Source organism: Schistocerca nitens, unplaced genomic scaffold (assembly GCF_023898315.1).
Source record: "Schistocerca nitens isolate TAMUIC-IGC-003100 unplaced genomic scaffold, iqSchNite1.1 HiC_scaffold_352, whole genome shotgun sequence".
NCBI lineage: Eukaryota > Metazoa > Arthropoda > Insecta > Orthoptera > Acrididae > Schistocerca > Schistocerca nitens.
In genome coordinates, this window is record NW_026045886.1 from 201173 (window position 1) to 216467 (window position 15295).

The 15295-nt window shown below is 40.1% G+C and overlaps 2 non-coding genes across 2 annotated transcripts; one reads left to right on the forward strand and one right to left on the reverse strand.

The window, feature by feature from the left end:
• Positions 1 to 5509: 5509 nt before the first annotated feature.
• On the forward strand, positions 5510 to 5581 carry Trnag-ucc (transfer RNA glycine (anticodon UCC)). The gene has a single exon. It is a non-coding gene; the product is annotated as a tRNA-Gly (tRNA).
• A 9271-nt stretch (positions 5582 to 14852) lies between these two features.
• Positions 14853 to 14924, reverse strand: Trnae-uuc (transfer RNA glutamic acid (anticodon UUC)). Its single transcript has one exon. It is a non-coding gene; the product is annotated as a tRNA-Glu (tRNA).
• Positions 14925 to 15295: the final 371 nt, after the last annotated feature.

Here is a 15295-nt window from a genome sequence, read left to right on the forward strand (position 1 = left end):
ACTCCAGAATGGTTTTCCAGCAGCTTGACCCAAAGTCTCCAACCTGTTTCCAAAGTCTTCCCAAGATTTCTTGTTGGATGCTGCAATTATCTGTTTGGCTTTGTTTCTTTCTTCAACATAACTTTCTCTGTCTACCTGAGTTCTGGTATGTAGCCATTTTTGATACGCCTTCTTCCTTCTGCCTTGACTGTGTCATTCCACCAAGCTGTTTGCTTCATCCTACCTTTACGCACTACTGTTCCAAGACATTCTTTGGCCACTTCTAGTATTACGTCCCTGTACCTTGTCCATTCCTTTTCCAGTGACTGCAATTGACTACATTCAACTAACTGGTACCTTTCTGAAATCACTGTTATGTACTTGTGTCCGATTTCCTTATCCTGAAGTTTCTCCTCTCTTATCCTCTTACACATGGACCTGACCTCCTGCACTTTTGGCCTCACAATACCAATTTCACTGCAGATTAAATAGTGATCAGAATCATCAAAGACTCCCCTGAATACACGTGTGTCCCTCACAGCCTTTCTGAATTCCTGATCTGTTATTATATAGTCAAAGATCTGGTTCCCCTGCCTTCCCAAGTATACCGGTGAATGTTCTTATGTTTAAAAAAGGAGTTTGTGATTACTAAGCCCATACTGGCACAGAAATCCGTTTCCTGTTCCTGTTGGCCTCCATATCCTCTCCAAATTTACTCCTAACCTTTTCATACCCTTCTGTTCGATTTCCAATCCTGGCATTAAAATCACCCATGAGCAGAACACTGTCCTTGTCCTTTACTCTAACAGCTACATCACTGAGTGCCTCATAAAAACTATCCATCTTATCTTGATCTGTCCCTTCACAATTCGAATATACTGACACAATTCTAATTTTCTTGCTAGACCCTGTCAAATCAATCCACATACGTCGTTCGTTTACATACCTTACTGCAACTACACTGGGTTCCATTTCCTTCCTGATGTAAAGCCCTACACCCCATTGTGCTATTCCTGCTTTGACTCCTGACAGGTAGACCTTGTATTCTCCCACTTCCTCTTCTTTCTCACCCCTTACCCAAATGTCACTAACAGCTAAAACGTCGAGCCGCATCTTGCTTGCAGCCTCCGCCAGCTCCTTCCCAGAGTATCCCCCATTGATATTAATAGCTCCCCATCTCGTTACCATTCGTTTGCCGAGTCGTATCTTAGAAGTCTCTGGTTTGTCAATTAGAGGTTGGACTCCGTCACCTCCAAAGGTCTGAGGCATTTTGCTCTGATTGTTGCCAGCATCATATTTATTGTACCAGGGAAGCAGGTTGCTAGCCTTACTTGCCACGGGTCCCATTGAGTTTTGCCCCTAATGGTTGAGGGACTAACCAGTGGATTTGGTAGTCTCTGCCATCTGAGCACAAAGGTGACTACGACTCGGAAAATGTCCGAGATGCCCAGCCTTATTCCAACGTAACTGGTATCCAGACTGTCAGGACCACTTACTTGGCCACCCATACGTTGCCTGTGGTTCATGAACTAGGACATGATACCAGGAACCCACACCATGAATAAAAATAAGAAAACATGTGTTAATGTAAAAAATAATGATCAAAAGTGTATTCTGTGGTCTATATAATCAACTTTTATTTCCTGTAGATGATCATTCTGATAGAATAACAAAATATAAAAATGTTGTTCTTGATCTTGATAAAAAAAACTTAAAAATATTGAATTTCCTGTACTAGTTGATCATATTCCTAAAATAGAAAAAATAATTATCTATTAATGTTTATTCATTTTATGATGGAGATGAAAATTATCAAGTGTATCAATAAAAAGTAACAATCTAAAATGGAAAAACATGTAAATCAACTTTATTTCAAGAAAGATAATAATTCACATTATTGTCATATAAAAAATTTATTTAGACTTGCATCAAGTCAAACGACTAAACATACTGAAGTAAAATTGATTTGCCTTTTATGTTTACTAGATTTTAATAGTCAGGAAAAATTAGATAATACAACAAGCTGTTTAACTAATAAACCATTGACAGTTGAAATGCCAGATCAAGGAGAACGTGTATTTTTTAATTATCAATTTAAACAAAAAGTTCCATTTGTTATTTATTCTGATTTTGAAAGTTTACTTTTAAAAATGGATAATTGTGAACCAAATCCAGAAACACCATACACAATGAAATATCAAAAACATGAACCAAGTGGATTTTGTTATTATATTAAATATAGATATGGAAATTATAAAGATCCAGTGTTTATAGAGGACCAAATTGTCATAAAAAATTTATAGAATGAATAAAACAAGAAGTTCAAGGATTTGTAAGAATTTATTCTGAAATTAAGGAAATGAAACCACTTACATTTGATGAATATAAAATGTTTCATAAATCTACAATTTGTACACTTCGTAAATGTCTTTATAAAAAAAAGAATAAAAAAGTACATCATGATCATTTAACTGGAAAATATTTTTACCATTATATAATAATTGTACTTTAAAACTTGAACAACCTGATTTTGTACCTATTTATTTACATAATTTACCTGGTTTTGATTCTCATCTTTTTGTAATGGTTATGATGATAAAGAAATAGAACTAATACCAAATAAATATATTAGTTTTGGTAAATAGACAAATTAAAAATGAGATTTGTTGATACATTTAGATTTATGGCTTCTTCACTTGATAAACTTTGATCAAACCTAAAGAAAAATCAATTAAAAATATTAAAAAGTATGTTTCTCCTGAATTGTATTAGTAATTAGAAAAGGCGTTTATCTATATGATTACATGGATTCTTAGAACAAATTTGAAGAAACAATTACCAACAAAAGATAAATTTTATATTGAATTCAATGATTGTGACGTAAGTGATGAAGATTATGAACATGCAAAACTAGTTTGGGAAACATTCAATATTAAAAATCATGGTGAATACTATGATTTATATCTTAAAACTAATGTATTATTGTTAAGTGATGTTTTTGAAAATTTTAGAAAAACATGTGTAAATACATATAATTTAGATCCATCTTGGTATTTTACAGCACCAGGTTTATCTTGGGATGCAATGTTAAAAATTACTAATCGAACACTTTATTTATTATATCACTATGATAAGCTTCTAATGGTTGAAAAAGGAATTAGAGGAGGAATTTAACAATGTTGTAAAAGATATTTAAAAGCAAATAATAAATATATAAGAAATTATAATAATAAAGAAATATCAAATTATATAATGTATCTAGATGCAAATAATTTATATGGTTATGCTATGAACCAATATTTACCATATGGCGGATTTAAATGGGGTGAACCAAATAGTTTTAATTCTACAAATATAAGTGAAATGTCAAACAATAGTCAAGAGGGATATATATTTGAAGTAAATCTAGAATATCCAAAAGACTTACATGATTTACATAAAAATTTACCGATAGCTCCTAAATCAAAAGTTGTTCCAGGTACAAATGAGAGTAAATTAATAACTACTTTAGATAAATAAAAACATAATTATGTAGTACATTACAGAAATCTTAAACAATATTTATCTTTAGGAATGTAACTTACAAAAATACATGAAGTGTTAAAATTTAAGCAATCTAAACACACAGTTAGGAAAAAAAGCTACAAATGATTTTGAAAAAGATTTCTATAAATTAATGAATAATTCTGTATTTGGTAAAACAATGGAAAATATAAGAAATAGAGAAGATATTAAATTAGTTTAAGATAGTAAAGTATGTGATAAACTTGTAGCTAAGCCAAAGGTTAAACATGGAACTATATTTACTGAAAATCTAGCTGCTATTCATTTGCATAAAACTAAAATAATATTTAATAAACCTATTTATGTTGGATTAAGTATACTTGCTTTATCTAGCTACAGAGTTATGAAACCTAAATATGGAGAAAATATTGAATTATGTTATCAAGATACAGATAGGTATATTTACAATATTAAAACTGAAGATTACTATGAAGAAATGAAATCATTGATTGATTATTTTGGTACAAGTGATTATCCAACAGATAAATCTATAATATTCCACAAATAAACAAAAAAAGTTGTTGGTAAAATCAAAGATGAATGTAATAGAAAAATAATGGAAGAATTTTGCGGTTTAAGAGCAAATATGTATGCTTATAAAGTTGGTGACAAAATAGAAAAGAAATCTAAAGGAATGAAGGAATTTGTTGTTAAAAAGAAATTAAGTTTGGTAGACTATAAAGATTGTTTACTTAACAATGTAGAACAATATAGAAAATTTAATTTAATTAAAAGTGAAAAACATGAAATGTATACAATTCAAGTAGACAAAAAAGCACTAAGTCCTCATTATAATAAAAGATAGGTTTTAGAAAATAGAATAGATATATTAAATATGTTCATTATTCATTATTGAAAATAAAATAAAAATTATTATATATAAAGCTAATAAAACTTTTTTTCTATATAAATGGAGACTATAGTCAAGAAACTTAATGATGTTAGTGTCTCGAAAGAGATAAGAAAAATAGCTGAAGTAGAGATAAATATTTTATATAATGTTACTGACTAAATATTTAAATACTAGATATGGAGAAAAAAATATGTATGGAACTTAATGTTTTTAAAGTTATTTTACCAGAAAGATGTTACAAATTGATCCTTGGGAACGTGAAATAATTAAAAATGGACAAATGAAACTGAAATATAAAGGAATGAAGAAACTTAAAAATGGAAATAATGATATAGAATTCGTGATGTGAATTTTTTAAAAAAGTTTTTCTAATTAATTTTATTTTATTTAAATGGACAACTCTAAGCATCAGCTAAAGCAGACTTTAGGCTGCGCCAAGCCACAATTAAGACAGTGTAGTGAGTGTAGGATTAAAAAAGGTATTGAGGAATTTTATAAAGATAAATACCAAACAGGTGGACATTGTTATATATTTAAAGAATGCTGGAAAGAATGTCAGAAAATTAAAGTTACATGTGAATGTGGTAAAACTAAATAAGTATTCCTTCAAAAACATTTACAAACAACAACTCAAGAATTATAAAAATCTTGGGTAAAGAATAGATTTCTTATATTCACCTTTTAATTTCTTACATTGTATGTAAATTAAGTGATTTTTATTATAGTTATTATATTCATATATTCTATTACATTATTAAACTATATTATTAGGTGAAAGGGGTAGTAGATGGATTTTGTTTGTTCTGGACTATTAGATCACACTTATGGAAAATAAAAACTTGCGAGTGTTCACGAGTAAATTTTTATTTTTTATAAGATTGGTCTAGTGGTCCAGAACATACAAAATCCATCTAGTCACCATGCCATACATGAAAGGGTGGATTTCTCAGCGGAAGTCAATCCTGCGTCTAGTTACAGTGCATCGCCTTGGTAGCAGTGTGGCAAAGCGTTCGGATGTGCTGGGTGGGCAGGGCCCCTGCAGCAGGGTAGCTTCGGGCTATGGTGGCAGCAGGGGTGGCAACGGATCGTGACACAGAAAAACTGCAGCGCAATGCGGTGGTGGTGTAACGGTCAGCATGGTTGCTTTCCAAGCAGTTGATCCGGGTTCGATTCCCGGCCACAGCAGGAGCATTCTCATTTTGCATAGTGCAGTAGTGTGTGTTCAACACCTCGAAATTGCCAAGTGTCACGGCACAGGTAGTATCTCCTGGTGTCTCGCCTCATTCCAGCTAAGTGGGTGGGTCCATCAGTTGATTTCACTTCATTATGTGTCGAGTTGCCCGACTGCCACTCGGCGGTGGGGTCAATATGACAGGAGACGTACGACAATCGGCTGCGAGAAATAAGGTAATCAAGAGTACCTTTCCTTTTCAATACGAAAAGCTAAACTTTCATTTACAAATTTCGGAAATCTCACTGCATCGCTACAGTTTTATCTACGATATCTGAGAAATTATCTGTGGATTCGTACGGTTCTGTTACTCCCAAAGTCGTTTTGGCACTTTCCTATCGCTCTTTTTGGCAAACAACCTCTTTAAATTTTGGATCATATGTTCGTTAACGTAATTTAAATTGCTGAGGGACGCATCATAGCACAACAACACTGTAACACAAAAGGGGGAGGGTGGGGGTGAAAGTGGAAAGGTCCAACAGCACGCAGATTTCCCGCCCATCACCCATCTAATCACTTACCACGCCTACCTCTGCTAAACTTCATTAATCGAAAGGGAGCCGGGCGTTGACGACCCCTGAGTGAAACGTTCAGACTTGTAGCGCGATGTGCAGATAATTTTGGAATCTGCCTCGCAGAGTCTCGCAAGAGACTGCATTTCCTATTAGCGGAGAAAATGGAATGGCCTGTGGAGGGATCGAACCCATGACCGTGTTACTAGCACGACGCTATAGCCCACTGAGCTAACGGGCCACGCAACACTGTCGCATCAGCAGTCCAAAACCATCTCCTCTTCCTTCTAAGCGGTCCCGCCATTCACGTTGCGAGGTGCCGGGGCTAGTAGTGTATTTATCACTAAATTCTACTAGAATCCACATGTGTAAATCATGCTCTAAGCCCCCCCTATTCTAACTCCGACTTTTGCTGTTGCACAAGGATAAAAAAAAATACGCGAACTGACTCTAATCAACCCTGCTAGTGGAGTAGAAGAGAGTTTGGCACCTGCAATAATTTAATTTGATACATAAGTTAAATAAACAAAGGTTTCATTAGCATAGTGAAGAATGATAGGGTTGCTCTATCGATTAACAGAATGAAAGTTCTGTTCAAAATAACAATATGATTTATTAAGCTTAAACCCAGAATAGTAAAAGAAACACAGGAAATATAAAACATCAAATTGGCTAAAATTGGAGATTCATACAAACACAGTAAAGGTGAAGTTGTCCCTAACTTAGATCGTGAGGTTTAAGACGAAGTGGTATGTGGAGCCAATTCCTTTCCACTCAAATCTCAAGAGAGACACACAGCTAACCCAATAGTAATTGCTGCTACTCGAAACTGAACAAAGTTAGAAAAGGATGAACAGGCGCGCTCTGCTGAGCTCTGATTATCACCTAGGAAAAATCCCTATCTGCCGGTGCTGCGGACGTACATTACCAACAGTCTTCTTATCTCCCAGAACACGATCTGGCGTACCGCAGGCGAGGGCTGGCTGCTTCGACGTCCTCGACCGAAAGGCGACTGCTGACTACCCCGAGCACCCGCACAGGCCGAACACCGAACATTCCCGCCCCCACGACAGTGGCCGTGGTTACGTTCCAATCAGCAACTCGAAAACCGGCGGAAATTCCACTCCATTGCCGGAGCACTACCATTCCACCAATGGAGATTCTTGGCGCCGATTTCTGTGCTGATTTTGCAGAAAGTGCGGGAATTTTCCCGCCACAACTGCGTGGGTACACAAGTCATTCCCACGCCTCGCTGGTAGCCCGCCAGAAAGTGTTTTCGCAAAGGTTTCTCTGAAGTAACGGAACCTCTAGCCCAGCCGCTACTTCACACCCCAGCGGGCGTGTCTCTTGACAATGTCGGCGTCTGAAAAGCATTCACTCGACTGCCTCACACACGTCGGCTTAACTCTCTCCTGTTCCACAGAGCCCGCCTGTCACCGGCCCACCCGGGTGACGAGAGACGCTGCGTGGGAAGTACGCGTGTTAAGGAAAAGCAACCCTCCACCGCATGCAACTAGAGAGGAGAATCGTAAGATAGAAATATGAGAGGGGGCTCATGCCACCTCTCATTGCCCCTACGCCATTTTAGATTGTAATTGGTGAGCGGTTGGCTCACTTAGGAGCAAGGTAGTGAGTCAATCGCCCAAGAACAATCTTACAAAGTGACTCCACATACCGCACTCTATAAAAAAGATCATTGCAACTGAAAAATGCAACTCATAGAGGGAGGATTATTTATGATGTAGCCAACTTCACCTTCTTAATATGGAACACTAACACTCACATCACACATCCATACCCAGGGAGCCCCTTCCAAACACCGATTCACGCAGACATTCACGCTCTAAACATGGCCCGGGCATCTGAGCCAAATATGGAGCAGTTTATTCTTTACAATCAGAGTTGGAGTGCTCCGCAATTAAATGCCCAAGATGTTACAACAATTTTAATCATTAAACTAACCTGACCTCATTCACACATGATAATATTTAAGTTGACAATCTCTTTGTGAGTTTTCAGAATCTAGTTACAACCTCCGATTCATTCTGTCTCCCTGCAGCAAGAATAACCTTTACAAAATGTTCCCTGAACTGATGGTCCATTCACAATGACAGTGGTGGTATCTGCTTCAGTTTATGGGGACTTCAGGCACACTGTTAGCATACACACAACAATAAACACAAAATACAAAAAAAACATGATGTGGAGAACAATACAGTAATCTGTAATAAGAATTACAGTGTAAAACACAAACGCATACAAGGTATAACATACATTACAGAAACAACATAAGAGAAAGAAATTTAAGAAAAACAAAAAAAACAAGGTTCATGGGGCATCAAATTGTGCGTGCACATTGCACAAAGTTCACGACTGTGCTGAGAATGAGGCACTAAATCACATTGTTAGAAATATCCGTGGCACTTCACTGATTCCACTGTACTGACATCACATAAGGCTAAACGTCGGTTGTAGTTGCTACGTTGTGGCAACAGCAATAGGGAGTTCTGGAGTGTCTGCAGTACGCTGTTGAGATTGTAGTCAGACCCACGCATATGATCACGGCAGTACGGTAGGAAGACACAGTGATAGGTTCTCCTCACGTCGATTAATTGTCTCTGAGATCTCCTTGTTGGGATACATCACTAGTCTAGGTCTCTTCTCTCGCTGGACAGAACTTTACGTTTCCCAATATTGCAGTTCGACGAGGGATGATGGCACGTGGAGTGACTCCACAAGTGTGTGAGGTCATCCATACAGGATCGAACTAGGAGCGACTATTGTTAAAAACTGCTCTCTAATAGAGAGGAGAAGTAAGACATGAGACCATACATTTGTTAGTGTGGCACGATACTGCTTTGTGTATGCAGATCGGCCAATGCTAGTGAGTTGTAAAAAACCCAAACAGGTGAGTATAGAGCGTCCCTTTCTGTCCTGAGGCACATGAGGCGCAGGTTCTGACACGATATGTGATGTTCTTCGTGTACTCACGACAACGTGGTCTGCCGCAGGGAATCCCTCCAAGCGGCTGCCGCATCCGGAGAGCTAGCAGGCTGTCGCGTGTCAGGGTCAACGGCCAGCCCCACTTTCGCTTGTGGCGGGGCGAGGGTCCCGTGTAATCCCTCAGGTAGGCAGCCGGGTGACTGTCAGCGTGTAGGACGGGACGCTCGCCCTCTAGCAGGTAGCCGAAGACCTCTTGTTTTTGCGCTGGCTGGCCTCTGCATTGCCACGTTCCTCGTCATCTGTACAATTCTTACAAAAGTCTTATGCCTAACTTTTTCCCATGACCTTCTATGTTATAATAAATTTACATAATGAAACATTGATGGTCTGTCATTTCAGACACTCTTATTTTACTTTTATAGTTATTAATCTATGGCAATCATTATAACATCTAATCTAGACATGGAAATAATTTATTTTGATATATGTGTAGAGACCGATCTCAGTATGTACATGGTGTGTGATAACTGATGCTTTGTAATGGATGAACAACTAAATGTGCGGGCCCGCCCTAATATTACTATTAATTATATAGATCGACAGTAGACATGCTTCAAGAATTAACTACCATATCCCAACGATCTACATTCTACGTCTTTTAATTAAATTATGTTGTTATGCAGGTCTAAGTTTTACTGTGCTATAAAGAACATGCAACTACGCTACTTTCGCTCGCCCGTCGTCCCTCCATCTCGGGTCTGTGGTTTGGTGACCTGAAAAATAGCAACTCAACAGGCGCGCGCCACACTTGTGGTAGAAAACCCCCACAATATTAATCTAGTTATTGTTAAATCCTACAGTTTAACTTATCCTAGTATCGTACTTTCCCTTTTATTTATTTATTTATTTATTTTATTTTATTTATTTATTTATTTATTTATTTTTTTATTTACCTTATACAATACCCTTACATAGTTCCTGTTACGCTGAGATGTCTTGCTGCTCGCCGCTATTGACGACAGTGATGTGCGCGCCGTACGACATGACCTCCGAGTTTTCATTACGCCTCACTGAAACTCCAGAGACTGGGTTAGCCATGGCTATACACGACAATAAATTTATAGTTGCAACTTCCTTCTCTATGTGAAGCGGTTTTCGCGATCGAAGTACACCTTTCCAGAAGCAATGTAATATGACCAAGCCAGGACTGGTTCCTGTTGAGGATTCAGACACCCAACACACGCCAGCTACACAGTATGTCACGAATATCCAAGTACAATTCCTTGGTGATTCATCTGTGACAAAAACGAGCAGCACGCTAAATCCCCAACCAGCACATTAGCATGGTAGGCTTTTATGCCCTCATTTCTCTCGTCTAGGGCACCATTAGAGTCAAATGCTCACAGGTTCACCCCGACTTGCAAGACAACGATACCGGCGCAGCTCTGCAAAAACTATACTGCCCATATTCACCCTCGAAATCGCGCAATATACCACAATCGTGCAGTGCACTGACGCGTGCCTGCAAGCATTGGTATGAACGTCTCACGAACTGGTTGTGGCCGCTATGGAGCGTATCACGACCTCTCAGAACGCTTCTAAGAGCACGTTCTTGTATGCGCCCGTTTGTGCGACGTCTCGTCACTCATCCTTATCCCTTAACATGGACACCAGATAGGAAAGGACAAAAACATTGCTCATGAAAAGGTAGTGTCTCCTACTCCATCGACATTGGAGATCGCAAACATAAACAAAAAGAGGATAGCAGCAGTAAATTCTTATGCAAGACAACGCAGCGTGTTAATACTTTAGCAATCTTAATCTATTAATGTAACGATTATTGTTCCCCGAAAAAAGGTTCATATCTTTGCCTATTCTACTATGTACATTTCTTACACTACTACTATTCTACGAACTCCTTTATGTGAGAGAAGTGGTGGAGTCCTATGGACTAGCGTCAATCCCTTCTTAGACTCCCCCTCCTCTGACGTGCATTAGGATTTGGAGGTCTAATTTCAATCTCCTGGTTCTCCTGTTGTCCTTGATTTCGCTCCCTCCAATTACGGTCGCTTTGCCGTTCGTCATTCCTCCTGTCCCAGATTGCTTGTCTGGATTGACACTGTTCCCTGACGTTCTGGTTTCCGTGTCTCTGGTTTCCATAACCTTGAATAGCGTAACCTTGATCTCGGTAACCCTGGTTTCCTAACTGACCAGTGCGATTATGCGATCTGTTGTCGTCTTCCCTTGCTGGCCCGTGGTATTTGTTATTTTGCGCCTTCTTCCTGTCCTTTGCGTCTTGTTTATCGAAGACTACTTCGAGTTCGCGCAGTAGACTCTTGAATGCATCTATGTCAGATCCACACTTCCCGACAAGTGTCTGTTGATACCTAACTGGCAATTTCGAAAAGCAAAATTTAATAATTTCTCCGTTGCTGTATGGACTATCTAAAAACTGATTCTTCTTGAGTAAGTCATCAAAAAATTTGGTTGCGCTCTTATGCCCGGACACTTCCAGTTCAGGACAAAATATTATTTCCTCTTTAATCCTGTCTTGCGTTTCCTTTGACCAGTAGGTCCGCAGGAATGCACCAACAAATTCCTGATAAGTCCGACACGTCGCTGCCACGCCCCGCATCTTTTCCGCGGCTTGGCCTTCGATGTGTCCACACATGAATTCTAATTTGGCCTGGGTTGGCCATGACGACGGTAATGAATTAGTAAATTGCATCACCCAGCTCTTCGGATGCATCGACCCTCCATTATCTTTGAACTTCTGGAATTTGAGTATCGACAGGAAGTGATTGTGATCAAAATTCTGTCCGATCCTCGCACTGGTGTTGTCAGACGTTTCCGATACTTGCACGTCTGCTGAGTGTCCTGATCTATCTTGCTGATAACTGTGATGTGCTACGTCTGTATCACAGTGGAAGTGGCATTCAGCATTCACTCTTCTAAGTGGGCTGCAATTATTGGAGCTATTACTCGCTGTTTCTGCGTGTGCATTGTTTGTTCCGCACGCTGTCACTGGGCTAGAGCACGGCGGGCTTTTCCTCGGAGACACAATCCTGTGTGCTCCATCATTGGTATCCGAACGCGCAGTGCTCGTGTGCCCATTTCGCTCTAGTTTTGCTATCCGACTCTACTTCTTTCATTCGTTTCGTGATGTTCGTAACCGCAATATTACCTTGAGTCTTTAAGGCCGCTAGGGATTTCGAGTGGACTTGTGTCGCACGTCGCAAGCGCCCTGCGAGTTTAAGAGTTACTCTTGCGATTTTCATTGCCCCTGTTGCTGCAGTTTTGGCTAGGCCTGCTACTTTTTGTGCTACCATTGACATTTGTTTTGCTTCTCCACATTCTTTCTTTATTGTTAATAATTCCCCACGAATTGCCCCTATATGCGAGATTATTGCCTCAGTGTCCCTCTTACGCTGTTCGTCAGCTTCTTCCTTCTCCTTCTTACGTTGTTTCTCCTCTTCTTCCTTCTCCCTCTTACGCTGTTCGTCAGCTTCTTCCTTCTCCTTCTTACGTTGTTTCTCCTCTTCTTCCTTCTCCCTCTTACGCTGTTCGTCGGCTTCTTCTTTCATTGATCGTAGGAAGCTCAGTATTGGGTTTACGTCATCTTCTTGATCCTCTTCAAACATGGGCGATGTAACTCTGGACACCTGGGCGCTAGAGCTCTGACGTGACCGAGCTGGCCTCTGTCTGCACTCGTTCGTTTGACTATAAACTTCTGCTACCGTCTCGACCTGTGTGCCTGTCTCTGTTTCATCCTCTACTTCACTATCATAATCACGGCCGCAACGCTGCTCTGAGATCGCGTCCAAATCACCTTCCTCATCAATGCCCCTGGCGTCCTGTCCTGCTAAAAATGTGCCCATCTCATCTCCGAACCTATTCCCGTCAGTAAACTGCCCCTTATCCATTATGCTATCCTCTTTTGTTTTAGCTTCGCCCGATAATAGTCGTGCCTTACTTCTCGTTATCATTCATAAAAACAAATTCATCTAAAATGCACAATAAAATTAATCTACTCCATATATTTTTTACACATAAACATAAAATTTCAACAACGCTGTTCCAACGCTGTAATCACAAACACAATATGATGTGGTACAGAAACCACACACAAATCCGACAAAGTGCGATGCGGTACAGACACCACATCAGCGAAACACAAAAAAAACAATGAACAAAAAATATATATACTGAAAACAAAAACTGTAGTCATGCGCCGCTACTTAAAACTAAACGCGGAACTACCAAAACAAAAAAAACTTGGGTATTAATCATTAAAAAAAATAGAGAGAAAAAAAATTGAATGTTCCTACTAAGAATCCTGTTTGTTTATCAGAGATTCACAGGAAAGATCCTGGCAGGGTCGCCATATTATGCGAGGTGCCGGGGCTAGTAGTGTATTTATCACTAAATTCTACTAGAATCCACATGTGTAAATCATGCTCTAAGCCCCCCCTATTCTAACTCCGACTTTTGCTGTTGCACAAGGATAAAAAAAATACGCGAACTGACTCTAATCAACCCTGCTAGTGGAGTAGAAGAGAGTTTGGCACCTGCAATAATTTAATTTGATACATAAGTTAAATAAACAAAGGTTTCATTAGCATAGTGAGGAATGATAGGGTTGCTCTATCGATTAACAGAATGAAAGTTCTGTTCAAAATAACAATATGATTTATTAAGCTTAAACCCAGAATAGTAAAAGAAACACAGGAAATATAAAACATCAAATTGGCTAAAATTGGAGATTCATACAAACACAGTAAAGGTGAAGTTGTCCCTAACTTAGATCGTGAGGTTTAAGACGAAGTGGTATGTGGAGCCAATTCCTTTCCACTCAAATCTCAAGAGAGACACACAGCTAACCCAATAGTAATTGCTGCTACTCGAAACTGAACAAAGTTAGAAAAGGATGAACAGGCGCGCTCTGCTGAGCTCTGATTATCACCTAGGAAAAATCCCTATCTGCCGGTGCTGCGGACGTACATTACCAACAGTCTTCTTATCTCCCAGAACACGATCTGGCGTACCGCAGGCGAGGGCTGGCTGCTTCGACGTCCTCGACCGAAAGGCGACTGCTGACTACCCCGAGCACCCGCACAGGCCGAACACCGAACATTCCCGCCCCCACGACAGTGGCCGTGGTTACGTTCCAATCAGCAACTCGAAAACCGGCGGAAATTCCACTCCATTGCCGGAGCACTACCATTCCACCAATGGAGATTCTTGGCGCCAATTTCTGTGCTGATTTTGCAGAAAGTGCGGGAATTTTCCCGCCACAACTGCGTGGGTACACAAGTCATTCCCACGCCTCGCTGGTAGCCCGCCAGAAAGTGTTTTCGCAAAGGTTTCTCTGAAGTAACGGAACCTCTAGCCCAGCCGCTACTTCACACCCCAGCGGGCGTGTCTCTTGACAATGTCGGCGTCTGAAAAGCATTCACTCGACTGCCTCACACACGTCGGCTTAACTCTCTCCTGTTCCACAGAGCCCGCCTGTCACCGGCCCACCCGGGTGACGAGAGACACTGCGTGGGAAGTACGCGTGTTAAGGAAAAGCAACCCTCCACCGCATGCAACTAGAGAGGAGAATCGTAAGATAGAAATATGAGAGGGGGCTCATGCCACCTCTCAACGTGAGCATGTATCTCTTTTTCTTGACTTTCTCTCACCTTATACTTGGAACCCTGAGCAGCAACACCACGAAGACGAGAAACGGCCGTGAGAAGTTTCCTCATCCCAGCCCAGAAAATTCACATTCCGGTACCGGGAATCGAACCCGGGCCTCCTGGGTGAAAGCCAGGTATCCTAGCCACTAGACCATACCGGACATACCTCAAGGATCCACTACGTGTGTATGCGTCCAGAAATACTTCTCCTCCACGTAACTTTACGGCCAAATCTGGCGCCAACACTGAACTCTGTCCGTCATCAATATCCCGCTTACTCACTTCCAAAGCGCCCAGGTCGTACTACACAAACATTGCTTTCAGTGTAAGAGAGTAACTAGCAAAACTGTAATTAGTGTTCGTCAGGATAGAAGTCAGGAGCGGAGGGCGTTGTAAAATGAAAATTAATTGAGTGGAATGGACCCAGTTTATTCTTGTAATGATGGTACAGTGGTGCCTACGTAGGGCTGAGCAGCCCCAAGAGGGGTTGCCGTCTGCTCATCAGAGAGGCAGAGGCTAGAGGAGCGACTAC